Source organism: Myotis yumanensis, unplaced genomic scaffold, assembly GCF_028538775.1.
Source record: "Myotis yumanensis isolate MYYU_CA2020_CCGP unplaced genomic scaffold, mMyoYum1.0.hap1 SCAF_1, whole genome shotgun sequence".
In the NCBI taxonomy this organism is placed as follows: Eukaryota; Metazoa; Chordata; class Mammalia; order Chiroptera; family Vespertilionidae; genus Myotis; species Myotis yumanensis.
In genome coordinates, this window is record NW_027223752.1 from 183,210,066 (window position 1) to 183,237,707 (window position 27,642).

The following is a 27,642-nucleotide window of genomic DNA, read 5'->3' on the forward strand; positions in this document are numbered from 1 at the left end:
CTGTTAGACCAGTCACTATGAGGCACACTGACCACCAGGGGGCAGACGCTTTGACCAGTAGGTTAGTTTGCTGCTAGGGTCTGGCCTATCAGGACTGGATAAGATGGGCCGGACACGCCCTGGAGCTCTCTCCCTGGTCCCTCCCCGGCAGGCCAACCTCCCATGGTCCCTCCCCAGCTGGCAGGCCCCTATCAGCCCTGATTGCCCCGATCAGCCCCCATCGGGACTGGGCGAGACAGGCCGGACACACCCGGGATGAATCTGTGCACCAGGTGGGTTTCAGCCCCATCCCCGAAGGCCAGGCCAAGAGATCCCAGTGGCGCATGAATCCGAGCACCGGGTCTCTAGAATACTAGAACTATAAATCGTACACTGAATGGACTCAACTATTTCTAGACCCAGCTTTGCTGCTGAGGAAGTTCAGAACAGGACTCTCCAAAGTGTGCCACTTTAGCATGTGAATTATTTTGAGTTGATGGCAAATTGAGACCCTGCAGGCTTGTGAGAAACTTAAATCTCTCCTCAAAGAATTTAAATTTGGGGCCTTGCCCATTAAAGGAGTTATTACTAGAGATTACTTTTTTCCCCCCTATCTCGAGGACAGGGCAAACATCTAATTACTGAACATCTGCTCTACTTTTCATCCTTAAATGACCTTCTTCCCCTCTGCAGCCCCAAGTTGCCTTACCTCACCCTTAGTTCAGAATGCCATATTATACCTCCTTTAACTTTCTGTCTCTGAACCTCTTGTGTTTGTGGGGTATCTGACTCTCTCATGTACGTGAGGTTCCCATACATACATATGTAATTAAATTTGTTTATTTTCTCTTGTTAATCTGTCTCATATAGATTTAATTATTAGACTAATAGAAAGAACCGTAAAGAGTAAAGTTTCTTCCACACCTACACTGCCAACTTACCATTTGCCCTTGGGAAAATAATTTCACCTTTAAACCTCAGTTTCCCTTTTGTGACATAGGAATAATAATAATAATAATAATTCTCTGGGGACTATGACAAGGAAAGAGGTTATTCCTATAAGCATCTTCATAATCTAAGACTCTATAAAAATTTGGAAAGGTGCCTTTGTGATAACATTTTTGTAGGGTCAATTTTTTCAGTGGCATTCAATTAAGTAGGTGAACTATTGATACCATTTAAGGTTTCTTTGGGTCTTAATAATCCTATTTTCCTTTTGGAAGGAAAAATGCAGCTAGTCAAAACTTCCTATGTAGATTTTCCTGAATTGATACTTCTTGAAAAGAAAATTGCACTTTACAGTGATTACTAAAATTTCTACCCAGACCAAACCAATTCAAGCACAATGACAATGTATATATTATGGTAGGCAGAAGCAGATAGGTTGGGAAAAGAAGCTACGAAGCTAAAGGGAGTGAAAAACATTAAATACTTATTTTCTGTAATATATCTTTTGTTAAATTTTAAAATTAACCTATAAAAGGCTAACTAACAGAAAAAGCTAATAGTTTCTTTTAATTTACATTTATGATAGTTTAACTCAGAATGAAAAAAGCAACTCCAGCAACAAAATGAGGCCAGCCTTGTCCCGTTACTTTCCTTTTCAAATGTGTACTATAGCATTTTATGCTTTGAGGGGTGTCTACTTAAATGTACAATGTGGTAGTTCAAAGGGAAGATATAAGCCCTGGCCAGGTGGCTCGGTTGGTTGGAGTGTCGTCCTGTACACCAAAAGGTTGCAGGTTCGATTCCTATTTAGGGCACATTCCTAGGTTTCAGATTCGATTCCCAGGTTGGGGCACATATGGGAGGCAACTGATCAATGCTTCTCTCCTACATCGATGTTTCACCTCTCTCTCTCTCTAAAAAAATAAATAAATAAATAAATAAATAATAAAAAAAAAACATATCCTCAGGTGAGGATTAAAAAAAGGGCCGAAACCGGTTTGGTTCAGTGGATAGAGCGTCAGCCTGCGGACTGAAAGGTCCCAGGTTCGATTCTGGTCAAGGGCATGTACCTGGGTTGCGGGCACATCCCCGGTGGAAGATGTGCAGGAGGCAGCTGATCGATGTTTCTAACTCTCTATCTCTCTCCCTTCCTCTCTGTAAAAAATCAATAAAATATATTTAAAAAAAAAAAAAAGGAAGGAGGAGACGATACTACTTTAAAAAGCCAAAATAGTTTTTATTTAGCCTGTATAAGAAGTATGATTATTTATTCAGATTAAACCACCAAAAATTCCCTAGGCTTTTTTTTTTTTTTTTTGCTTTTTTTTTCTCCCTAGACTTTTCATGTACTTTATCATATGATAAAAAAGGAAAAATGTTTAAATTCAATTTATTAAAGGGAAAAAACAGAAACTGATTCCTAAGAGATATTCTGAGTTGTCTTCTAAATAAAACAGTATATTAAATTGGAATTTTTTAATAGAGGCATCCAGATACTATTAGCAATCAGTAGTAACATAACTTGTGAAAAAAGACCATTCTGTTGTAAATTTCCACAGTGATATGTCCGAGAACCAGTTAGATAGCTCTAAAGCCAACACACAGGCATGAAGAGTAGAGAGAAAATTGCCTAAGGATCTCTTTGAAGGGAGTTGTGCTGGTTTTCATGCTTCTCCAAAGCAGGAGGGGTGTGGGAAAAGTGTCATTTTTTCACATCAAGCCAGTGAAAGAAGCTCAATGGGACATACTGGAGTGCTTGGTCCCTAGAGTGGGGGTGGGGGGTGGAGAGGGAGGGCACAGTCTGGTGCCTGATACTTTAGGGATCTAAAGGCTTTGGCTATCACTCTGAAGCAGCAGCCAGTGGGGAGGAGAGGGGACACACTAGAGTAGGGGTCTTCAAACTACGGCCTGCGGGCCACATGCAAATACAACTATTGTATTTGTTCCCGTTTTGTTTTTTTACTTCAAAATAAGATATGTGCAGTGTGCATAGGAATTTGTTCATAGTTTTTTTTTTAAACTATAGTCCAGCCCTCCAACGGTCTGAGGAACAGTGAACTGGCCCCCTGTTTAAAAAGTTTGAGGACCCCTGCACTAGAGTCAGAGTGAGGTAGCATGCTTTATTGGGAGAAAACTACTCTTCCATTAGTAGTGAGGGAGGGAGGAGCAAGAAGCAGGGCTAAGCAGAGGGCCAGCTTGGAGCAACAAAATCCTATCCATATGATAAAAAGGTCCCCAAACGTTATATTGTTTTACAGCTCTTTGCTTACACTAAAAACTACAGAAGGGTCATTTTTAAAAGGGTGAATTATATGGCACTTGAATTATATTTCAATAAAGCTGTTTTAAAAAATCCTACTCAGGATACCACTCAAGTTTCCCAGAGTACCACTAGCAGGAGAAGGAGGAGAGGGGGAGAAGAATGTGGAGAAGAAATTTATATTTAAAGAAATCAGTTTTTCTTATTTCCTATAAATAAGGAAATGAAAAAATAAAAGTAATTTTTAACACAATTTTTCGTTGCTTGATTCAATCAGGTCTTATGTTTTATTAATCCTCTGTTAATTTCTATTTATAATTTTTTTTGTCTATTCAGTGAAGCATTTCTATGCATCTCTGATTGGAACTTGTTAGAATTCTGAAATACAGAAGGAACATTTGCTTTTGTACTGCAATGTCATCTAGCCAACAACAGATTTAATGTATATATTTTAAAATTTATCTTTGTTGCCAGGACCGGTTTGGCTCAGTGGATAGAGCGTCGGCCTGCGGACTGAAAGGTCCCGGGTTCGATTCCGGTCAAGGGCATGTACCTGGGTTGCGGGCACATCCCCCGTGGGAGATGTGCAGGAGGCAGCTGGTCGATGTTTCTCTCCCATCGATGTTTCTAACTATCTATCTCTCTCCCTTCCTCTCTGTAAAAAATCAATAAAAATATATTAAAAAAAAAAATTTATCTTTGTTGTTGAAAGTATTACATATACTCCCTTTTTGCCACTGACCCTCCCCCCCCCCCCCCCCCCCCGCCCCCTGCAACTCACACCTCTCCCCACAGGCCTTCATGACACTATTGTCTGTATCCATGGGTTATGCATATCCTATATAATTAAGAGGTATTATACTAATTGACTGTCACACCCTCAAAAGATGGTGGTGCCCACAGCCACAAGATGGTGGTGCCCAGTTCCCTCAGTCCTGCCGGGGGCAGCAGGTGTGCAGCAAGGCCAGGCCCGCCCCTAGGCGGGTCCTGCCGCTCCACGCACCTGCCACTGGAGTCCCCAAGTCCCCTCAGACCTGCTGCTATGCCGCTGCCGTCAGAGTCCCCCAGTCCCCTCAGCCCCACTGAGAGTGAATTTTCATGTGACCATTACCTTTTTAAAAAATTCTTACCCAAGCATATAATTATTTCTTTTAAATCATCTGTTCTTGGGGAGCAGGCCTAAGCCAGCAGGTGGGCATCCCCCAAGGGTCCCAGATTGTGAGAGGGCACAGGCTGGGCTGAGGGAGCCCCCGTGTGCATGAATTTTCATGCACCGGGCCTCTAATATATATATATATACCTAAGCAACTGTTCGACTGGTAACTATGACATGCACTGACAACCAGGGGGCAGACGCTCAACACGTAGGCATGGAAACATGGAACAGACTGATGAATCTCAGAGGGAAGGGGGAAGGGTAGGAAGAGATTAACCAAAGATCTTATATGCATAGTAGAGGCCCAGTGCACAGATTTGTGCACCGGTGGAGTCCCTTGGCCTGGCCTGCAGGGATCAGGCCAAAACTGGCAGTCCAATATCCCCTGAGGGGTCCCGGATTGCGAGAGGGCACAGGCCAGGCCGAGGGACCCCACCGATGCACGAATCCATGCACCAGGCCTCTAATATGCATACAAATTCTTTGGTTAATCTCTCCCCACCCCACCCCACCCCTGACTTTCATCAGTCTGTTCCATGCTTCTATATCTCTGGATCTATTTTGTTCATCAGTTTATTTTGTTCATTAGATTCTACATATGAGCAAGATCATGTGATACTTGTCTTTCTCTGACTACCTTATTTCACTTAGCATAATACTCTCCAGATCCCTCCATGCTGTCTCAAAGGGTAAGAGATCCTTTTTTACTGCTGCATAGTATTCCATGGTGTCACTGTATCACAGCTTTTTATCCACTCATCTATTTCTTAAAATAAATTTTTATTTATTTCAGAGAGGAAGGGAGCCTGGCTGGCGTGGCTCAGTGGTTGAGCATCGACCTATGAACCAGGAGGTCACGGTTCAATTCCCAGTCAGGGTACATGCCTAGGTTGGGGACTCAATTCCCAGAATGGAGCATGAAGGAGGCAGCCAATCAATGATTCTCTCTCATCATTAACGTTTCTATCTCTCTCTCCCTTCTTGTGTGTGTGTGTGTGTGTATGAGTGTGTGTGTTTCAATTTATTTCAGAGAGTAATTTTTTCATATATCTCTTGGCTATCTGTATGCCCATTTGAAGAAGTATCTTTAGGTCCTTTGCCCACTTTTCCATTGGATAGTTTGTCTTCCTTTTGTTAAGTTGTGTGAGTTCCTTATATATTTTGGATATTAACCCTTTATCAGATATATCATTAGCAAATAATGTTCTCCCATACAGTAGGCTCCATTCTCATTTTATTGATGGTTACTTTTGCTGTGAAGTTTTTTATTTTGATGTAGTCCCATTTGTTTATTTTCTCCTGTTGCTCTTGCCCTGAGTAATTTATTGGCAAACATTGCTACCTGAGATGTCTAAGATTTTGCTTCTAGGATTTTTATGGTTTCACAACTTACATTTAAGTCTTTTATCCATTTTTTAGTTTATTTTTGTGTATGGTATAAGTTGATGGTGTAGTTTCATATTTTTGCACGTACCTGTCCAACTTTCCCAACACCTTTTATTGAAGAGGCTGACTTTACTCCATTGTATGCTCTAGATTTGATATTTTTAATTTATAGCTATGCTAGAAAATATATTTAAAATTTTTAAAAAACTGCCACATCCTGTGATCACTTAATCTCAAGATTTAATGTAATATTAGCGCAGCTTTCTAAAAATCAAACAAAACTATACCTTATAAATCACTATCTTTGGCAATTGCCTACCATTATCATCTCTCCGCTATTTTTATTTACCTTTATTATAACTCTCTAGATCATTAGTGCCAAATAAAAGAGAAGACAAAGGAATGAAAGAAATACAGAAATGGGAAAGTGATGAACATAAAGTGAAGAAAAATATAACTTGAAGACAATTTTTAAGTCCATTATTTCAATTGCTTCCTTTAGATACAGTAATAAATAACTTGGGGTACAGATAAATGACTGTCATATTTTACTATCAAAATGGTCCTGCTTTACAATAAACATAACCATATCATTCATTTTTGTTTCCTTGAAAGTTGTGGGCTGCATGATAACTAGACAATATTTGGAAAGACTTTCAAATAAGAAAAAAAAATTTATATTACATAACCAGAACCACTGTTATGTTTTTTATTAACAGAGGTATTAATGTCATGACCTTAAAACTGTGCCCACAGTTAGACAAAGCCACAAAGGGATTCTAACAGATGCCATTTTAATCCCGAAGGATTTGTGGCACTCATAGTTAGCACAGAAGTGATTTTAACAGAATGAAATAGTAAACAGATTAACTGAATCTAATCAAGTGATATAACAATCTGTCCAGAAATAAACTAATGAATTAGGAAAATTTAAATTGATTCTATGAAAATAGGGCCATAAAAGTACACTGTTTCAAGAACAAAGCTACTATAAAATAGAGCTCTTATGTGGCCACTAACTTTGGGCAAAGATCCACTCACCACCCTGGCTAAGGATTTCTTACTGAGCAGAAAGAAACCCCCAAATCGTAAGCATCTTTTACCCAGGATGATTCACAATGAAGTTTATAAAAGTTTACTAGAAGCAAACACACATTTTAGTATTTTTTAAAATTAAAGAATCTCTACATATTTGGTATTTTAGCTGTTTATAATGTTTAAGAGAACAAGGTCAGTTAGCATAACAGGTTAGCCTTGTAATTCCAAATTAAATACTGTTAATTAATAAAATGAGATATTTGCCCTAGCCAGTTAGGCTCAGTGTATAGAGCCTGAGGCCTGTGAACTGAAGGATCCTGGGTTCAATTCCAGTCAAGGGCACACGCCCAGGTTACGGGCTCGATCCCCAGTAAGGGGCGTGCAGGAGGCAGCCAATCGATGATTCTCTCTCATCATTGATGTTTCTATCTCTCTCTCCCTCTCACGTCCTCTCTGAAATCATTAAAAAAATATTTTAAAAAATAAATAAAAATTAAAATAATGAGACACACAACTATATTGCTATTAGAATAGCTAAAATGAAAAAGACTGACCATACGAAGTGTTGGCAAGGATGTGGAGGACCTAAAACTCTCATACATTGCTAGTTGGAATGTAAAATGATACTCTCTGGTAAAATGTTTAAAGAGCTTCTTAAAAGTTAAATATAAGCCTATAATATGAGCTAGGGTTTCGACTTCAAGGTATTTCCCAAAAGAAATTAAAGCACATAGCCATAAAGACTTATACACAAATGTTCATAGCAGCTTTATTTGTAACAGCCAAAAACTAGAAACACACAAAATGTCTATCAACAAGTGAATGGATAAATTTTAGTATATTCCCATAATGGATACCAAGCAATAAAACAAACAAAAGAAACCACTATTATTGATGCATAAAAAAATATGGATGATGAATATGTTCATTATCTTAATTGTGATAATGGTTTCACAGTGCACACATATGGCAAAATGTATTACATTGTACACTTTAAATATGTACAGTTTATGTCAACTATGCCCCAATGAAACTGTTAAAAAGAGAAAAACCAAAACAGACAATAGCCAGATAGAGCACTCCTTTTCTTTGTCCCATGAACATGCCTGGATTTTTTTAATTGTCAGAAGAAACCATGTCCCACAAGTAATACATAGGTTTTGTTTGTTTTAATTGTTTTTTAATTTGTTTTCTAAAAGTTAACTTCTCCATTAAAAAAAAATTGTGTAAAACTAAAGAAACCAAAATCCATGGCTAAGGTCTAAGATCTTCTCTCCTTTGACAAACAAGTCAAAGCATATCTAAGATGCCATGTAACTTATGTTTATAAAGTTAGAATTTGTGCATTGATGACACAATCATTTTTTAAAAATCCATTACTCAAGATAGCAATCTCTTGTTTTTCTTTCAATTTCTAATTTCCTAAAAGCATTTAAAGATAAAATGATAACTACAATAATTCCTGGACAATTTAAATAATGTGAAGTTATTTCTACCTGTTAACTTTAATTCAGAATGATCAACAAAAAGACAGATATATACAAAGTAGCAATAATAAAAGCACTAAAAGTAGCAATAATTAGAGCTCTAAAAGACTAAAGCTAATTTCTCTAATAAAATAAATACACTGCTATTTCTTTCCATTAAGGGTAGGTATAGAACAGGTAGTAAAGAAAAACAACAACAACATTATAGCTTAATATAGTTAGGAAAGACTAATAAAGAATTGGAATTTTAAGGAGAAAAAAAGAAAACTCAGTGTTTTAATTGGATGTTGCTCAAGGTAGAAAACAGAATGTGTCTAAATATTTTTATTGAAGTTGGAGCCATGCATATTTGTCAACTTTTCCATTGTACTTTCCCAGTGAGAGAAAAGAAACTAAAACAATCACAAGTCTAAATTGCCTTTCTGGGTCTCTGGATCATGTCAACTACTTATCTCAATAGAAATCATATATGCTTGCTCCCTGCTTTCAAAGGACAGCTTCAAAAAACCAGAAGAGAAAAACTCTGGAATTCTTCAGTCCCTCTTTGTATCATTAAACTGAGAAATAAAGCAAAATTCTGAATTTCACATTTGCTGTATTTCTCCTCCCCGACTGAGAGGTACCTACAAAACAATGTGATGGTAGAATTTCGGTTTTGAGAATTGTCTTTCTATAGCAACCCCTCCTCTACATCCACTGATTTTTCTTAAGATTAACATTAGGAAACTTGCTGGTCTTCCTCAAGAAATCTAGACTCTTAAAATATCTCAAAGTGGACATGCATTAAGGAAACAAATATGTATAAAGCAGAAAACACTAAGTAAAAAAAAAAATCATATTTGTCCATCATATTGTAGTAAACAAATTAGGGTGGCAGACATAATTCTGAGATTGCTCTCAAGATTCCTTCCATGTCGCCTAAGTAGAAGGACACATGGCAAGGACCTGAGGGTGGCCCCTAGGAGCGGACAGTGTACCCCAGCCAACAATCAGAAAGAAAATGGTCCTACAACCACAAGAGGCTGAATTCTACCAACAACCAATGAGCTTGGCTCAGATAATATCAGTCACAGATGATACCTTGAGTTCAGTCTGGTGAGATCCTGCTTTTCAGGATCTGAACCCAGTCTGCTGAGCAAAAAGAAGTGTGAGATAGAAGAGACCAAGATGGTGGCATAGGCAAATGCCTGTACTCGCTGCCTCCCACAACCACATCAAAATTACAATTAAAATACAGAACAACCATCATCCAGAACCGCCAGAAAGCTGGCTGAATGGAAGTCCCACAACTAGAGAAGTAAAGAAGAAAGCACACAGAGATTGGTAGGAGGTGCGGAAGCGCAGAAGGGGCTGGTCGGGCAACCATGTGTACCACTTTTTTAATCAGGAGGGAGATTGCCTCTGGGGTGGCCTCCCAGAGGAGCAAGGGGTCCCAGCCCCACACCAGACACCCAGCCCAGGGTCCCAGAGCAGGGAAAAGAAGTCCCTGCAGGCAGTAAGAACTACATGCTGTAAAAATCAATGCAGATTGGGGCTCAGTGACACAGAGGCTGCTGGAGACCCAGCTGCTCCTCTTAAAACTCGGGCACCACAAACTGAGCTTACAAGGTCCCCCTTCCTCTGAGCTCCAGTGCCTGGCAAGGCTCTGGGGGATACAGACAAATATGAGGAGGAACTGGATTGTCCGGCATCGGGGCAGGAACTCGGGGGTTGCTTTCTCCCAGGTGGAGGTGCTTACAGGGATCATTGTTCTTATGCTGGGACCTTCCCAGTTACAGTGCTGACTGGCAGCCATTTCTGTTTGCTCCACCTTGGTGATTCCCTGAGACCCCTCCTCATCCAATTTGCAGCCCAACCCAAGCTGCCTGAAGCAGCTTTTGCATATGAATAGCCTGTCCTTGCTCAGGTTAAAATCTCTCAACAAGCTGCAGCTGGGTCAGGGAGACCCAAACCTATCAATAAAAGGCCCAAGACCTGGCACCAGCAATATAGCCTGCCTTGCTTCACAGTCAGGTCTCGTCTAGGCACTTCCAAACCCGATACAAAGAGGAGGAATCTGCAGATCTCTCTGTAGCTCCTGCTGGGTGGCCCCAGGCAGTGGCTGACTTTGCACCTCCCTAGAGAACCAAGAGCCAGTGTACCCAGTGGTCAGTGTCAGACCATACCAGATTACAACTCTACACATCCATAAGTGACACACTCAAGGGGCACATGCCTTGAGAACCAAAGCCCCACTGAAGCAAGTCCTGCTCAATAAGATTATCTCCTGCACAGCAGCTCTCCCACTGTAGTCACAGCTGGTCCTCACAGCCCATTGGCCTGGAGGTCAATTCCTTCCAGTGACACCAATAGCAATAAAATCTCAACTACAATAAGACTGTGCACACAGCCCACAAAGGGGTGTCCATCTCAGGTGACTGGGGAGGCTAAGCCACTGGGCCCTACAGGACACCTACTACACAAGGCCACTCTATCAATTCAAGGAGACATAGCAGCTCTACCCAATACATAGAAACAAACATATGGAATTAGCCAAAATGTGGAGACAAAGAAACATGTCACAAATGAAAGAAATGGAAGCAAGCAAACTACTGGATATAGAGTTCAAAATCACAGTTATAAGGTTACTCAAGAATCTCCTAGAAACCTCCAAGGGACTTAGACTTTCAAGGATATTAATGAGAATGTTAACAACAACAAAAAATAGAAAAGGACCAGTCAGAAATTAAGCATACACTGATTGAAATAAAGAATATACAGGGATTCAACAATAGACTACAGCAAGCATGTCAAACACGTGGGCCATATGCCTTGTTTATGAGGCCCATGTTAGCTTATGAGTTTGACATGCTTGGACTAGCAGCGGTTCTCAACCTGTGGGTCACGACCCCTTTGGCAATCGAACGACCCTTTCACTGGGGTCGCCTAAGACCATCCTGCATATCAGATATTTACATTACGATTCATAACAGTAGCAACATTACAGTTATGAAGTAGCAACGAAAATAATTGGGTCACAACATGAGGAACTGTATTTAAAGGGCCAGAGGTTGAGAACCACTGGACTAGAGGATCCCGAGAATTAAATCAACAATTTGAAATATGAGGAAGCAAAAATCACTCAACCAGAAGAGCAAAAAGAAAAAAGAATCCAAAAATATGAAGATAGTGTAAGAAGCCTCTGGGACAACTTCAAGCGTACCGACATTTGCATTATGGGGGTGCCAGAAGAAGAGAGAGAGCAAGATATTGAAAGCCCATTTGAAGAAATAATGATAGAAAACTTCCCCTACCTGGTGAAAGAAATAGACTTACTAGTCCAGGAGGCACAGAGTACTCCAAACAAGAGGACCCCAAAGAGGACCACACCAAGACACATCATAATTAAAATGCCAAGGGCTAAAGACAAAGAGAATCTTAAAAGCAGTACGAGAAAAGCAGTTAGTTACCTTCAAGGGAGTGCCCATACAACTGTTAGCTGATTTCTCAACAGAAACTATGCAGGCCAGAAGGGAGGGGCAAGAAATATTCAAAGTGATGAATAGCAAGGACCTACAACCAAGATTACCCAGCAAAGCTATCATTCAGAATTGATGGTCAGATAAAGAGCTTCACAGACAAGAAAAAGCTAAAGGAGTTCATCACCTCCAAACCACTATTACATGAAATATTGAAGGGTATTCTTTAAGAAGAGGAAGAAGAAAAAGATAAAAAATATGAACAACAAAATGGCAACAAATACATATCTATCAACAATTCAATCTAAAAATCAAAATAAACAAATAAGAAATCTAATGAACAAAATAAACTGGTGAATAAAATAGAATCAGAGGCATGGAAATGGAACAGACTGACGATTCTCAGATGAAGGGAGGTGGGGGTGGGAAGAGATTAAACAAAGATCTTATATGCATGTATGCATTACCCATGGACATGGACAATAGGGTGGCAAAGGCCTAGGGTGGGGTGGGACCTGGGTGGAGGGAGGCAATGGGGAGAAAAAAGATGGTCATCTGCAAAAATCTCAACAATAAGGATTTAAAAAAGAAAAAAAAAAAGAAAAAGAAGTGTGAGATAATAAATTGGTGTTGCTTTAAACCAGTAAATTTGTGGTAATTTGTCACACAGCAATTGAAAACTAGTACAGATTTTGGTAACTGAAAGTGGAATGCTACTGTAACAATAACTTAAAATGTGAGAATGGCTTTGGAAAGATAGAAAGCAAAAGCTGGAAAAAGTTTTAAGAAGCACAATAGAGACACACACAGCTGGTGAGGGCTGAGAGGAAGTGAGGGACATGTCATTAGAAAGTGAAGGGAGAGCCCTAGCCGGTTTGACTCAATGGATAGAGTGTTGGCTTGCAGATTGAAGGGTTCCAGGTCCGGGTTGTGGGCTCGATCTCTAGTAGGGGGTGTGCAGGAGGCAGCCCATCAATGATTCTCTCTCATCATTGACCTTTTTTTTTTTTTTTATGTTTCTAGCTCTCTCTTCCTCTCCCTTCTTCTCTGAAATCAATAAAAATATGTTTAAAAAGAACAAGAATGTGAAGGGAAATCTTTGCTATATAGTGGCTGAATGCATGGTGGCATGGAAAACAGAAGTTGGAAGTGACAAAGCCGGATATATTGCTAAGGAGATTTCCAAGGGAAGTGTTAAAGGTGAAACCTGGTTTCCTCTTGCTTCTTATAGTGAAATGCAAGGGAAGAGAGGTAAATTGAGGAAAGAGCTGTTAAAGACAAAGGAACCAGAGAAAGTATTATCTTGAAAAAATCTGTAGGTGTAGCTTTTGACTAAGGCAGTGAATCCCTGCAAAACCCAGAGTTCTTGAGGAAATTGTTTCAGAATAAACATTTCCAACTTATGCTAAAAGTAAACAGAAAGAATATAAAAGAGGCTGTTTAACTCTCCCAAATTCTTCTGGCAAGAAGAAGGCTGATAAAACTATTCATCACCAAACATGTGCCACCTTCCTTGAAAAAGGAAAAAGGGTTCAAGAGGCAGAACCAAGTCTCAGATGGCAGAGTGGAGAGTTATGAAGGATTATTTCTAATTAAAAACTCCAGCTGGAGTCTGCCAACCTGGATTTCAAAATGGACCAGTGACTCTTTTTTTTTTTTTTTTTTTTTTAGAGAGAGAGAGAGAGCGGAAGGGAGAGGGATAGAGAGATAGAAACATCAATGAGAGAAACATCATTGATAGGCTGTCTCCTGCGCGCGCGCCTCCCCCCCCCCCAACCTGACGGGAATCGAACCAGTGACCTCTTGGTTCCTGGGTCGATGCTCAACCCGAGTCACACCAACTGGGCATGACTCCACTTTTTACTTTCAAATCTTCCCTTCCCCCTTTTGAACCAGATGTCTTAAACAGTTATCCCATGCCTATGCCACCATTTCATGTTGGGATGCTGGGACAGCCTCTTTAGTTTTATAGATTCACAGACAGATGAAACAAACCCAATTTAGATGACTTAGGTAAGATTTTGGACTTTGAGCTGATGCTTTAATGGGATGAGAACGCTGAAAACTGTAGGAATATTTTGTTTATGTATATGGGGTGTGTGAATAACTGATGGCCAATTATTGTGGTAGGCAAAATTCTGGGATGGCCCCCAAGATTCCTGCTTGGTGGTATAACAGCCCTGTGTGTGTGTGGAACCTATAAATATCAAGGAATGGTCACTCATTTGATTAGGTTATGTTATAGAAGACTTTTGCAGCTGACTGGAGAGATTCAAAATCACCGACCCAGCCCGGCTGATGTGGCTGATGTGGCTTGACCTATGAACCAGGAGGTAAAGGTTCAATTCCTGGTCAGGACATATGCCTAGGTTGTGGGCTCAATCCCCAGTAGGGGGCATGCAGGTGGCAGCCAATCAATAATTTTCTCTCATCATTGATATTTCTATCTCTCTCTCCCTCTCCTATACTCCCTGAAATCAATAAAAATATATTTTTAGAAAATCACTGACCTAATAGCATTGATGAGCTGAGAGCATACCCAAGCTGACAGCCAGCAAGAAAATGGGAACTTCAGACCTATGGCTGCAAGGAACTAAATCCTGCCAATAACCAGTAGACTGTAAGGCTCAGATGAGATTTTTGCTCTGGCAAACACCTTGATTTCTGTCTACTACAACCCTAACCCGAGGATCCCGTAAACACGTTCCTGGACGTCTGACCCACGGGAAATAAAAGTTAATAAATTTATGTGATTTTAAGCTGCTAACATTGTGATAACTTGTTATCTAGCAATAAAAATCAAATATAAATAGAGTATAGATTTTGAAGAAAATATAACAAAGTAAATCCTCTTATACTTCTACTCTTAGGTTTCCTGGAAAATGCTTTCAGACTATTAAAAATGAAATTGTAAGATTGGAAACATAATGGGTAAATTAATCATTGTCTTTCTAGGCCTCAAGCTTTTTACAAACATATCACTTTACCTTTTAATCAACAGAACAATTTGCACTGAGGTGCCTTTCATCATATTCCGTTTGGGATGTCAGGTTAGATGGTCCAGAAAGGTTGACCAAAACTCACTGCACACCAAAGTAACTAACATATGTTAAGACAAATAGTGACAGCCTATTAAAGAGTTTCCTGCTACTTTTCTGATTTTCCACTATTTAGTATTCCCAAGATCAGGCAATATTTCTGAAGTCATGATCTAATTGATACACAAGAAGCCAGCTACTGTAGATATTAGAAGGCAGAAGGCAATAAACACTATCTACTCGGCAAATACTTGAAGTTGACTATTGAAGGTTAAAGTGGTGTCTGTCTTCTCCTCTTGTTCTTTCTTATAAATCTACAAAATCTAAAATGTTTTGAGTAAATTTGTATAGTGGTAAAATAAAGTGTAGGTGTCCTTCATATTAATGTGGAATAAAATCAACTCTGATTCCACAGAAAACAAATAAGAACAGTAAACCCAAATAACTTCACAAGTGATAGATGAAGCACAGTAAGTCTAGACATACTCCAGTAATTGCAAGAATAGTTTCAACTTAATATTTGGAGACAGTCAAAATTTCTACTCAACCTATTCTATTCTAAAAATGACTTTGGTGTTACCAACTTGCATTTTGAAATATTTTATTACAATTCAATTTTTAAAATATCTAATTTTATATCTAAGCAGTTACACAAGAGATATTAATATTGAATATTGTTCATTATACCATTTTCATATTATTTCACTGTGATAATTAAATTAGATTATTGCTTCTAATTTAAATAATGACAACTTACAAGAACTAATAAACAATCTCAAACCATGTGGCTTGGGCTACTCCCTTATTTTGTGGCAATCCAACTAACTCTATAAAGATGTGTTTCTCAAGGTATAGTTATTATACCTACAGTTTTCATTTTAATTAATTACACAGCACTCCATTCAACTGTCATAAATAAGAATGACGAATATGTAAAAGTTCTGGAGCCCTTTCACATGAGAAGATAAAGGAATTCTGGCTTATGTACAGATAATGACAAAATGACTTTGGATATTTATTCATATTAATATTAATGTATTAGAGGCCGGTGCACAAAATTTGTGCACTGTGGAGGGGGGGGTCCCTCAGCCTGGCCTGTGCCTTCTCACAGTCCAGGAGCCCTCGCTCCTTACCGCCTGCCTGATCGCTGCTCCTTACTGCTCGGCTCGCTGTTCCTTAGTGCTGCCGCAGAAGCGGGAGAGACTCTCACCACTGCTGCTGCACTCACCAGCCATGAGCCTGGCTTCTGGCTGAGTGGCGCTATGACTACGAGGGGGTAGCTGCTGCATGGTCAGTGCTCATCATAGCGACCAGTCATTCTGGTCATTCTGCCGTAACAGTCACTTAGGTTTTTATTATATAGACTAGAGGCCTGGTGCATGAAATTCGTGCATGGGGGGGCATGTGTCCCTCAGCCCGGCCTGCACCCTCTCCAATCTTGGACCCCTCAGGGGATGTCCGACAGCCCTCTCACAATCCAGGACTGCTGGCTCCTAACCACTCGCCTGCCTGCCAGACTGATTGCCCCCTAACCGCTCCCCTGCTGGCTTGATTGATGCCTAACTGCTCCCCTGCTGAGGCCTGATTGCCCCCAACTGCCCTCCCCTGCAGGCCTGGTCCCCCCCAACTGCCCTCCCCTGCCGGCATGGTCGCCCCCAACTGCCCTCCTGTGGTGGCCATCTTATGAAGACATGGGGGTGGCCATCTTGTGATGATGTGAGGGTGTCGCGCGAGGGTGCAAGGGCCACCTAGGCTTTTATTAGTATAGATTACAGGTTAGAAAAAATGGAATAATGTATACCTTTATAATTCAATGGTCAAAATTATGAATTTCTGCCCAGCCAGTGTGGCACAGTGGTTGAGCGTCGACCCATGCACCAAGAGGTAATTGGTTCCATTTCTTGTCAGGGCATATGCCCAGGATGCAGATTCAATCCCCAGTATGGAGCATGTAGGAGGCAGCCAATCGATGTCTCTCTCTCTCTCTCTCTCTCTCCCTCTCCCTTCCTCTCTTTCTAAAATTAATAAAAACATATTTTTTTAAATTATGAATTTCTGATTACATCACATCATCTACTTTAATTTTAACCAATGTAATTCAAGTCAAAATTAACTTTTAGTTACACAAACTTCATCCATTCTCATAAAGCTAGTGTTCTCTATATACAGTTTCTATAAGAGAATTCATCTGCCACCAAGGCTTAACCTAATCACCTTAGGGCAGATTATTCCTAAATCTATTTCCAGCCTTAAGGTAGCCTTGCTTCAAAATCCAGATCTTCAATTTCAGAGAGGTAGGGAGAGGGAGAGAGAGATAGAAACATCAATGATGAGAGAATCATTGATTGGCTGCCTCCTTCATGCCCCCTACTGGAGATCAGGGCACATGCCTGGGTTTTGGGCTCAATCCCCAATAGAGAGTGTGCAGGAGGCAGGCAATCAATGATTCTCTCTCATCGTTGATGTTTCTATCTCTATCCACCTTCCTTCCTCTCTGAAATCAATAAAAATATATTTTAAAAAATAAAATCATTTCTAATAGTCCTTTATTATTCTTTTTATAAATCCAGAATCTGTAGTGATGTCATCTTTCTCCTTCCTGATATTGGTAATTTGTGTCTTCTCTTTTTCCTGATCAGTCTTGCTAGAGGTTTATACATTTAATTGCTCCTCTCAAAGAATCAACTTTTGGTTTCATTAATTTTCTTTTTGTTGTTGTTGTTGTTTTCTATTTGATTTGTCCTCTGATCTATTTTTATTAAGATTTTTTAAATTGATTTTTAGAGAAAGCAGAAGGGAGAGGGAGTGAGAGAGAAACATCGATCGGCTGCCTTCTGCACACCCCCCACTGGGCACTGAGCCTGCAACCTGAGCATGTGCCCTGACCAGGAATTGAATGGCAACCTTTCCATGCACGGGACGACACTCTACCAACTGAGCCACACCAGCCAGGGCTGTCCTCTGATCTTTATTCTATCCATTTTACTACTTTCTGCTTTGTTCTTTTTCTAGGTAAAAACTGAAGTCATTGGTTTGAGACATTTGGTGCTATAAGATTTACCCTAAGTCTTGCTTTAGGAACTTGCATCCCGCACATTGCTGTATTATGTTGTCATTTGTATCCCAAACTATATACTTTCTCATTTCCTCTTTAGGCCATTTGTTACTTAGTTTTCAAATATTTGAGGATTTCCCAGAGATGCTTTGAATGACTTGAATAAATTTAAATGCATTAAAACTTGTTTTATGGCTCAGAATATGAACTATCTTGGAACATATTCTGAGTGCAGTAGGAAAGAAAGTGCATTCTGCTGTTGTTGGGTGGAGTGTTCTATAAATGTTAGATCAAGTCAGTTGATTGTGTTGTTCAAGTCTTTTATGACACTGTTTTTCTACTTCTCCTGCCAACTATTTAGAGACATATTGAAATCTCCAACTACATTTGTGAATTTTAAAATGTCTCCTTACAGTCATTTATTTCATTGTTCATTTTGAAGCTCTGTTATAGGGGAACAAATATTTAGAATTATTACATCTTCTTGGTGAATTGACCCTGTTGCCATACTGAAATATTTTTTTTCATCCTGGTAATATTTTTTGTCCTGCAATCTGCTTTGTCTGATATTAACACAGACAGTTAAAAAAAAAAATAGTGTTAACATGGTATGTCGTTTCCATCCCTTTACTTTTAACTAAGATTGCACATACTCGAGTTTTGATATTTTTAATCTAATCTGACAAGTTCTGCCATTTCATTGGGATGTTTAAGCCATTCATATTAAATGTGATTATTGATATAGTTGGGTTTATCATTTTGCTATTTTTTATTTGTCCCTACTGATTTTTTCCTTTTATTCTTTTTCTATCTTTGGAATAACAGTAATTCTTATGATTCCATTTTATCTCCTTTGTTGGCTTTTAGCTATAATTGTATTCTTCCATTTCTCCCCTCCCAACCTTTACGCCATTGCTATCCACTTTACTTATACATGTATTATAACTCCCATTCTACAGTGTTGTTGTTATTTAAAGTCAATCATCTTCAAAAAAAAGTTTATTGTAAAGAAGAAAATAGAAACACATTAATTAAAAGGTACCGATCTTGCCGAAACCGGTTTGGCCCAGTGGATAGAGCGTCAGCCTGCGGACTGAAAGGTCCCAGGTTCGATTCTGGTCAAGGGCATGTACCTGGGTTGCAGGCACATCCCCGTTGGGGGGTGTGCAGGAGGCAGCTGATCGATGTTTCTCTCTCATTGATGTTTCTAACTCTCTCTCTCCCTTCCTCTCTGTAAAAAATCAATAAAATATATTTAAAAAAAAAAAAAAAAGGTACCAATCTTTACCTATGTGATTTCAACATTAGTAGTAATACTACAAGTCAGATTACCCAAACTTAACCTTCTATTTCCAGTTAGCTGATCTTGTAAGTAAAATCATAAAGTGTTACAACTGTTATTAAAAATGAAAGAGAAAAGTTGTTAAACCAGTTAGGTCTATAGTCCAACCAATTAGTGACAGACCTGGCTGAGGTGATGCAGGGGCTAGCTCCCTGAAGAGAGGATTCATCGCCTCCCTGGGACAGATGAGAATATGTTTTGCTACATTTCATAACTGCAGAAGGCACATTCTGAACTATGTTAAGCTAGAAAAGGAGACTTGGACTCATTGGCTCACACATCTGTGTAAATTTTTAATTAAAAAAATATCACAGTTACTCAGAATAGCCACAGTAATCCTGAGAAAGAACAAAGTTGGGGGAATTACAGTACCAGATATCAAGCTATATTACAAAGTCACTGTTCTCAAAACTGCCTGGTACTGGCACAAGAACAGACATATAGACCAATGGAACAGAACAGAGAACCCAGAAATCGACCCAAGCCATTATGCTCAATTAATATTTGACAAAGGAGGCAAGAACATACAATGGAGTTAAGACAGTCTCTTCAATAAATGGTGTTGGGAAAAGGACAGATACAAGCAAAAAAATTAAACTAGACCACCAACTTACACCATACACAAAAATAAACTCAAAATGGAGAAAAAACTTAAATGTAAGACAGGAAACCTTAAAAATATTAGAAGAATCCATAGGCAGCAAAATATCAGACATATGTCATAGCAAGATCTTTATTGATACAGCTCCTAGGACAATGGAAACTAAGGAGAAAATAAACAAACAGGACTACATAAAAATAAAAAGCTTCTGCACATCAAAAGAAACCATCAACAAGAGAGCCCACTGCATGGGAGAACATATTCGCCAATGATATCACCGATAAGGGTTTAATCTCCAACATTTATAGGGAACTCATACAGCTTAACAAAAGGAAGATAAAACAATCCAATCAAAAAATGGGCAAAGGACCTAAATAGACACTTTTTGAAAGTGGACATACAAAAGGCAAGAGACATGTGAAAACATGCTCCAAGTCAGTAATCATCCAAGAGATGCAAATCAAAATGACAATGAGGTAACATCTCACACCTGTCAGAATGGCTATCATCAACAAATCAACAAACAAGTGCTGGCAAGGATGTGGAGAAAAAGGAACCCTCGTGCCCTGCTGGTGGGAATGCAGACTGGTGTAGCCACTGTGAAAAACAGTATAGAGTTTCCTCAAAAAATTAAAAATTGAACTCCCATTTGACCCAGTAATTCCACTTCTAAGAATATAGCCCAAGAAATCAGAAACACCAGCCCAATTTACAATTGCTAAGATTTGTAAACAGCCTAAGTGCCCATCAGCAGAGGAATAGATTGAAAAACTGTAGTACATCTACACAATTAAAAACTATGCTGCCGTAAAAAAGAAAGAACTCTTACCATTTGCCACAGCATGGATGGACCTGGAGAGCATTATGCTAAGTGAAATAAGCTAGTCGGAGAAAGATAAATACCACATGATCTCACTCATTTGTGGAATATAGTGAACAATATAAATTGATGAAAAAAAGTAGATCCAGAGACATAGAAGCATCAAACAGACCATCAAACCTCAGAGAGAAGGCAGGGGAGGAGGAGGGGTAAGAGATCAACCAAAGGACTTGTATCCATGCATCTGAGCATGACCAATGGACACAGACAATACGGGTGGGGTCATGTGCTGGGGGGCAGGAGCGGGCAGGGAGAGGTCAATGGGGGGAAAGGAGACATGTGTAAAACTTTCAACAATAAATAATTTTAAAAATATCACAGTTAAAAGTGCTAACTTGGAGTGGCCTTGACCACACAACTGGAAATAATCTATGACACATGTGTGAGGAGTTGATGATATCTGCCAACTCTTCTTTATTTCTTCCTCCTTCACTCTTTACTTGACCCTTTTTGACTTAGCATCTGTTCTATACTATTTCCTATTCCCTGATGGCAATGTAGGAAAATGGTAAAGTACCTAAGTTTGAGAGTCAGGCAGAATGAGTTTAAGCCAGCCCATGCATTTAATAGTTGTGTAATCTTGAACTAGTTATTTCACCTTCCAGTAGCTTACTTTCCTCCTTTGTAATAGAAAAAGAATAGTACTTAATCATGGGGTTGTTAGATTAAATGAAATGATACTTATCTGTTCAATCTAATCCCTGTTAGTTCTGAGTCAGTTTGATTGATTTATCATTATATATTTCCCTGCTTCTTTGCATACCTGGAAATTTTTTATTGGATGCCATATATTGTGAATTTTATCTTGTTGGATGCTTATGTTTAATCCTCACCTGAGGACATGATTTTTATTATTATTATTGATTTTAGAGAGAGAAGAAGGGAGAGAAATATCAATGTGAGAAACATCAATCAGTTGCCTCCCTTATGTTCCCTGATTGGGTATCAAACCTGAGATCCTTTGGTGTACAGCATGATGCTTCAACCAACCAAGCCACACCAGCCAGGGCTGGATGCTTGTGTTTATATGTTTATAAGTATTCTTAAGTTTTGCTTGTGGATGAAAAATTATTTGAAAACTTGGAAGTCTGACCTTTTGGGATCTAGCTTTTATAATTTGTTAAACTAGTCCAGAACAATGCTCAGTCTATGGCTATTTCTCACTACTGGGGGAAAAATTCTTCTGTGTACTCTACCTAGTACCTCATGAATCTTGAGGTTTTCCAGTGTGGTTTGTGGAAACAGTCACTATTCCTGACCCTGCATACACAAGTACTGTTCCCTCTAATCCAGCTCAATAAGTTTCCTCACGTGTAAGTGCTACTGAGTACTAGTCACCTGAATACTCAAAGGGGACCTCTACAGATCTCCAGGGTTCTCTTTCTGCGTAGTTCTTACCTTTCCAGTACTCTGTCCTGTTAACTCTAGCTGCCTGTGTCTCCTTAGATGTTAAGTAACATATCCTAAATTCAGAAAGTCTACGATTCTTCACTTTGTTTCCCACACCTTGCATGTACCACAGTCTAGAAAGTCTCTTCAGTTTAGTAAGCTGGGTAATCATAAGGCTCACTTTGTTTCCATCTCTAGGGATATCACTGTCTTTCATTGCCTGATCTTCAAGATCTTGAAAAGTGTTGTTTCACATGTTTTATCCATTTTTTAGTTGTTGTGGGCAGGAGAGTAAATATTGTGTCTATTACTTCAACTTGGCTAGAAGCAGTTTTGCTAGCTTACTTGATTTATTTTTTTCTGTACCGAATCACTGTAAATGGCATCTCATTCAATCATCCCGATGGATTGGGGTCAAATCTTTCATGGCCATGAGGCTGCCCCTTTACATTGTTTCTGTGTGGGTCTTTTCACTAATAGTCTTAAAGGCAGTTGTTTTTCTGTTTAAAAAGCACATTTGAAAAAAATAGTATTAAGGCTAAGGAATTTTCATGTTATGGGGGGAAATGTCTTAAAGTTTGTGCAGCTTAGCAAGTCACAAAGTGATTTTCATTCTATAGAATTTCTATAAGAAAGATTTCTCTTATAATTCTTACAAATGAAAAGAACATTCATGGGAGGAGCAGGGAGATACTGAAATATGGAGACAGGAAAAGGATGGCAGATCTTGAGAAAGAAAGGGACTGAGACTGAAACTCATGGAAGCCAAGACATATGACACTGTCTCTATATAGTTTGTTCTTTGTTCCTACGCAAAAATTCAATGTTTACTTAACTAATATGCTAAGTATTAATCAAAGCAGACAGCTAGAAGCATTATCATTATTATTATCCCTTAATAAATGTCAAAACAGAATATGGCAAGTTCATACAAGTGTAAGGTAGTGAAGATAATCTAGGGCATAGGTTGCATACCAGTGGCCCATGGGCTTTATTTTGGCCTGCAGTCATGTTGTATTTGGCCTATAAAGTGATGGCTCACACCATTATTTTACAAAAGTGTGAATTAGTAGCTAATATTTATAGATTTGATTTCACAAATGGGAGAGATTTCATTTAAAATTTTTGAAGAAAAAGGAGATATAACTGCTGAAAGTGGATAGCAGAGTCTGAGTCCTTTAGTTACCTATACAGTCTATCATTCATTATTGTTTTCTTCCCTCCTCAACTATCCCTGGCCCTTCTTCCCCTATAGGTATTTTTAGTCTAGTGACACCTGATCAAGGGTATATATAATAATATCCCAACTTATAGAACAAATGTAAAAAACCGTGACCAAAATATATATTACCTTTTAAATGGAAGATAGGATTTCTAGAAAGATACATTGAACAGGGTACTTATTTTCTACTATTTGTAGGAAAGCTGTATCTGGGGCACATTTTTTAACTATAGATTCCTATGGGTCTGGAAGTGTCTCAAAATGCTTCTTTTAAACAAAATAATATGTAAATTAGATAACTCCCTTAGGAAACTACAATGTACCCTACCTTTCGCATACATTTAAAAAGATACACATAAAAGGAAGCATAATTAGAAAGAACTACAACACTGTCATTAGAAAATTATTCTCTGGCACACTTTTCCTCCCAATGCAGGGGAAAAAAATCTGAACTTTAGTTACACAATAAGAGTAACTCTGTATTTATTCTTCAATGTTCATAATTAAGCCAAGAAAAGAAAATTAGAAGAACAAATGCTATACACCAAAACTTTCTATATGTTGAGGTTTCTTTGCACCCCAGTGCTCTATAAAATAGAAAAATTGAAATAGAGCTAAGTACCCCTTACAATTGTAAAGTGATCCAACTTCACCTAAACCCATTATTTATCAACTTCAGTTAAAATAAAATTTCAACTAGCAAACAAAACAGTATAAGACATACATGTTTGCTTTTATTACTAATAGATTTTTAACTTCTCATAAAAGAATGAAGATTAACAAGTCAAAAGTGTGAGAAATGTCTAATGAGGTAATTTGATGGGGGGGGGATAAAATCAGAAACATGAAGATGTAGTTTATTATATAAAAATGATTTTGATTAGCCCGGCTGGTGTGGCTCAGTGGTTGAGTGTCGATCTATGAACCAGGAGGTCCCAGATTCAATTCCCAGTCAGGGCACATGCCCAGGTTGTGGGCTCGATCCCCAGTGTGGGGTGTGCAGAAGGCAACCAATCAATGATTCTCTCTCATCATTGATGTTTCTCTCTCTCTCTCCTTCTCCCTTCCTCTCTGAAATCAATAAAAATATATTTTTTTAAAAAAGACTTTGTGTAAGTTTTTTTCAAAAGCAAAGAACTTTATTGCATACTAATAGGGGACATGTAAAGTTTCATTCAGTTTGGCACATTATTCATTAATGTTTCCTCCCCACTTTGGTATTATTACTGAAGAGCGCACCCCAGGGAGGGAGCCTGGAAGTAGGAATAGAAAGATGACAACTTACTTGCCAATCTTTCTAATGTTGTACAATACACATTTTACCTATTCTAAAAGAATATATAAATAAGATACTTAAAAATAAGAAAACAAACTTTATCTACTACAATAATTAAATTCTGCACAACGCATCCCCTTCTGAGAGCAATAAAACTGTTTACTTAATAAGAGAACTGCATGATCATCCAAACTATTTGCATGAGAGTACAACTCTTAAGTGAAAGAAAAAAAAAAAAAGGAACTGAAAACAGTTCAGGAAAAGGGTTAATAGTGAATTTAATTTTATGCCTCAAAGAGCTGTAGGATACAAATTCCACTTCTCCAAATAAAAGCAAATGTCAACCAATTATAGTGCAAATGAATTTTAAAACCATATAATAAACTAAAATTTAGGACTTTTGTAGTTCTTCTACCAGATACATACAAAGCATCTAAGTCTACTGAAAGAATTGATTCAAAGGAGAAGAAAAGGAACTTTGTTAGCAGTTACCAACAGTTTGGGGTTCTGTAAGTAACAGCGGTCAAACCAACCAAAGGACTTTTTTTTTTAATGCACTAAGAATGCAATGGAGAGTTTGATCATAACTATTCTGAATTACCACAAATTCATAAGATCATTACTTCTAGCCCTGAACTAAGTTATAGATGATTTTCACAATTAAAATATATAGTATGTAGTGATCAAATACACAGGCTTTGGGACCAGATAGCATAACTAGACTAAAAATGTTGGCTCTCCCACTTAACTATGTATATTATTTGGGCAAATCAGTCCAACCCTACCTGAGTTTCCTTATCTATAAAAATGGAGATAATAGTCTACTCTAAGGCCGTTTTGGGACATTGAATATATTTATATATTTATATATATTTAAATATACTTTATTGATTTCAGAGAGGAAGGGAAAGATAGAAACATCAATGATGAGAGAGAATCATTGATTCACTGCCTCCTGCAGGCCCCTCACTGGAGATCGAGCCCACAACCCAGGCATGTGCCCTGACAGGAAATTGAACCGTGACCACCTGGTTCATAGGTCAACACTCAACCACTGAGCCATGCCGGCTGGGCTTACACAGTACATTTTGAGTGTGTATTATCATTATTGTTACTGAAACATACTTGTAAAACAGTAACCTAGACTCAAGTACAAGTTCTAGGTTGTCTAAAATGTTGGCAAAGATAATTTGATGCATTATCTTCCATATTTTTTTAAATCTTCAGAAAAAATATCATAATCTGTTTCTCAACTCAACATAACAGATTCTATATGTCATGAGTTTTTCACAAGCTAAGCCTTCTAACTCCTAAAACAAGTTGGTTTTCCCTTACACAGTGGAACCTCTGTTCTCAAACTTAATTCATTCCAGAAGGCTGTTCGAAAAGCCATTTGTTTGAAAACCAAATAATTTTTTCCCATTAGAAATAATGTAAATTTAATTAATCCTTTCCAGACCCATCTTTCATGTATACAATACATGTCTAATGTACTGTTTAATCTGTGAACAAACACTTCTTTTCCTAATTTATCGAACCACTCCTGCTAGTCTTAAAGGAATCGCTTTCAGCACTGGTTCCAGGGGAGTCTTTCAGGAGGTCAGGATGCGGCATCTTCACTTTCTCACATATCATTGCCTCCAAAATGCTGCCACAGGCTAACTGCTTTCCGTGTATCCAAATAAACAATTTTTCTACCTCTTCAAATTGCCTGTCATTGTGGTTTTGTGAGCACTTCCACACCCTTAGCAACATCAGCACCCTTGATGGCCTATTTATGTTTTAAAATTGTGTTAATCATTGATTTCTCCAGCAACAAAAGTTTGAGAGATGTTTTTTGTCATGCTGAGGTATCAGCATGAAAGGGTTATCAGGTTGAAAAAAGAAGTTTGTCTCCCCCCCCCCCCCCCCCCCCCCCTTCCGGCCTTGAACAACTTCGTAGAGAACCTAATTGTTAGAGAACCAAGGTTTGATAGTGTATCACCATTTTGGGCATTTTTGTTTCTTTTTTACCTTTTTTCAAAATGAAAGTTTTTAATAAAAAGAAAACAAAACAAAAACTATGGTTATAATCATACTTTACTTACTAAGTTTTATCTTTTTTTCTATTTAATATAGTTCCATGTTATAAAAAACCTCTCATCAACCTAATTTTTGATGATCACAACATTCCATTGTAAGGATTTAGAATACTTTAAATCATTCCTCTTCTGTGAGCTCTTTATGTTGTTTGCACTTTTATACACTTACAAACTTGATGCTAAAAGACCATAGGTTAGTAGAGGGAGACCTTGGCAGGGAGGGAGTTAATGGCTGAAAATACACGACCTTTGCAAGAACATCGTTTAAGAGCTCATGACAATTCCAACATAGACTGTGGAGTTCTCTTTCATATTTGCTAGGTAAATTGAGGTACTATTTTGCTTATCCTTGATTCTGCTCATTTTATTTATTTTTTTAAAATAGATTTTTATTGCCTGGCTGGCGTGGCTCAGTGGTTAAGAGTCAACCTATGAACCAGGAGGTCACAGGTGACTGCTCTGAACTCCAGTTCCGGGTGAGTCTCTGGGCTGCAGGCTTGATCCCTAGTACGGGGCGTGCAGGAGGCAGCCTATCAATGATTCTCTCTTGTCCTTGATGTTTCCATCTCTTTCTCCCTCTCCCTTCCTCTCTGAAATCAATATATTTTTTTATTCAAATTCTTAAAATAGTGCCTAGCACATATTACATTCACAAATAGTGTCTTGAAATTGTAACTGTTTTCAATGTTCATTTAGGTGGTTTGAAAAACATAATAAACATATACTATATGTGTGTTCATGTATAAATTATTGGTTTAATCTACAGATTATGATGGTGCAAATGCATATTTATAAATTGCTACATCATCATTAGATTTTAAAACACAGTTCAGTCTAAAAATCTAATTGTCAAAATAGAAATATAAAAATATAATGTACCTCATTAGGGTTGTAAAAGAGGATTTAAATAATTTTTAAAAATTAATAGTTTTAAAGGAATCATAAACATAAATTTTGCTGCTTGTAGCATATACCACTGAAACTGTTTTTGTTGAGACAAAACAAGAAATTGAGTCTTTTTCACAGGATTAAAAAGCCAAATATGT

The 27,642-nt window shown here is 38.4% G+C and overlaps 1 protein-coding gene across 11 annotated transcripts in view; it reads right to left on the reverse strand.

Annotated features, from left to right (window-relative positions):
* PTPN13 (protein tyrosine phosphatase non-receptor type 13) overlaps positions 1–27,642 on the reverse strand; it is a 209,647-nt gene that overhangs the window by 164,903 nt on the left and 17,102 nt on the right. The window lies entirely within an intron of this gene.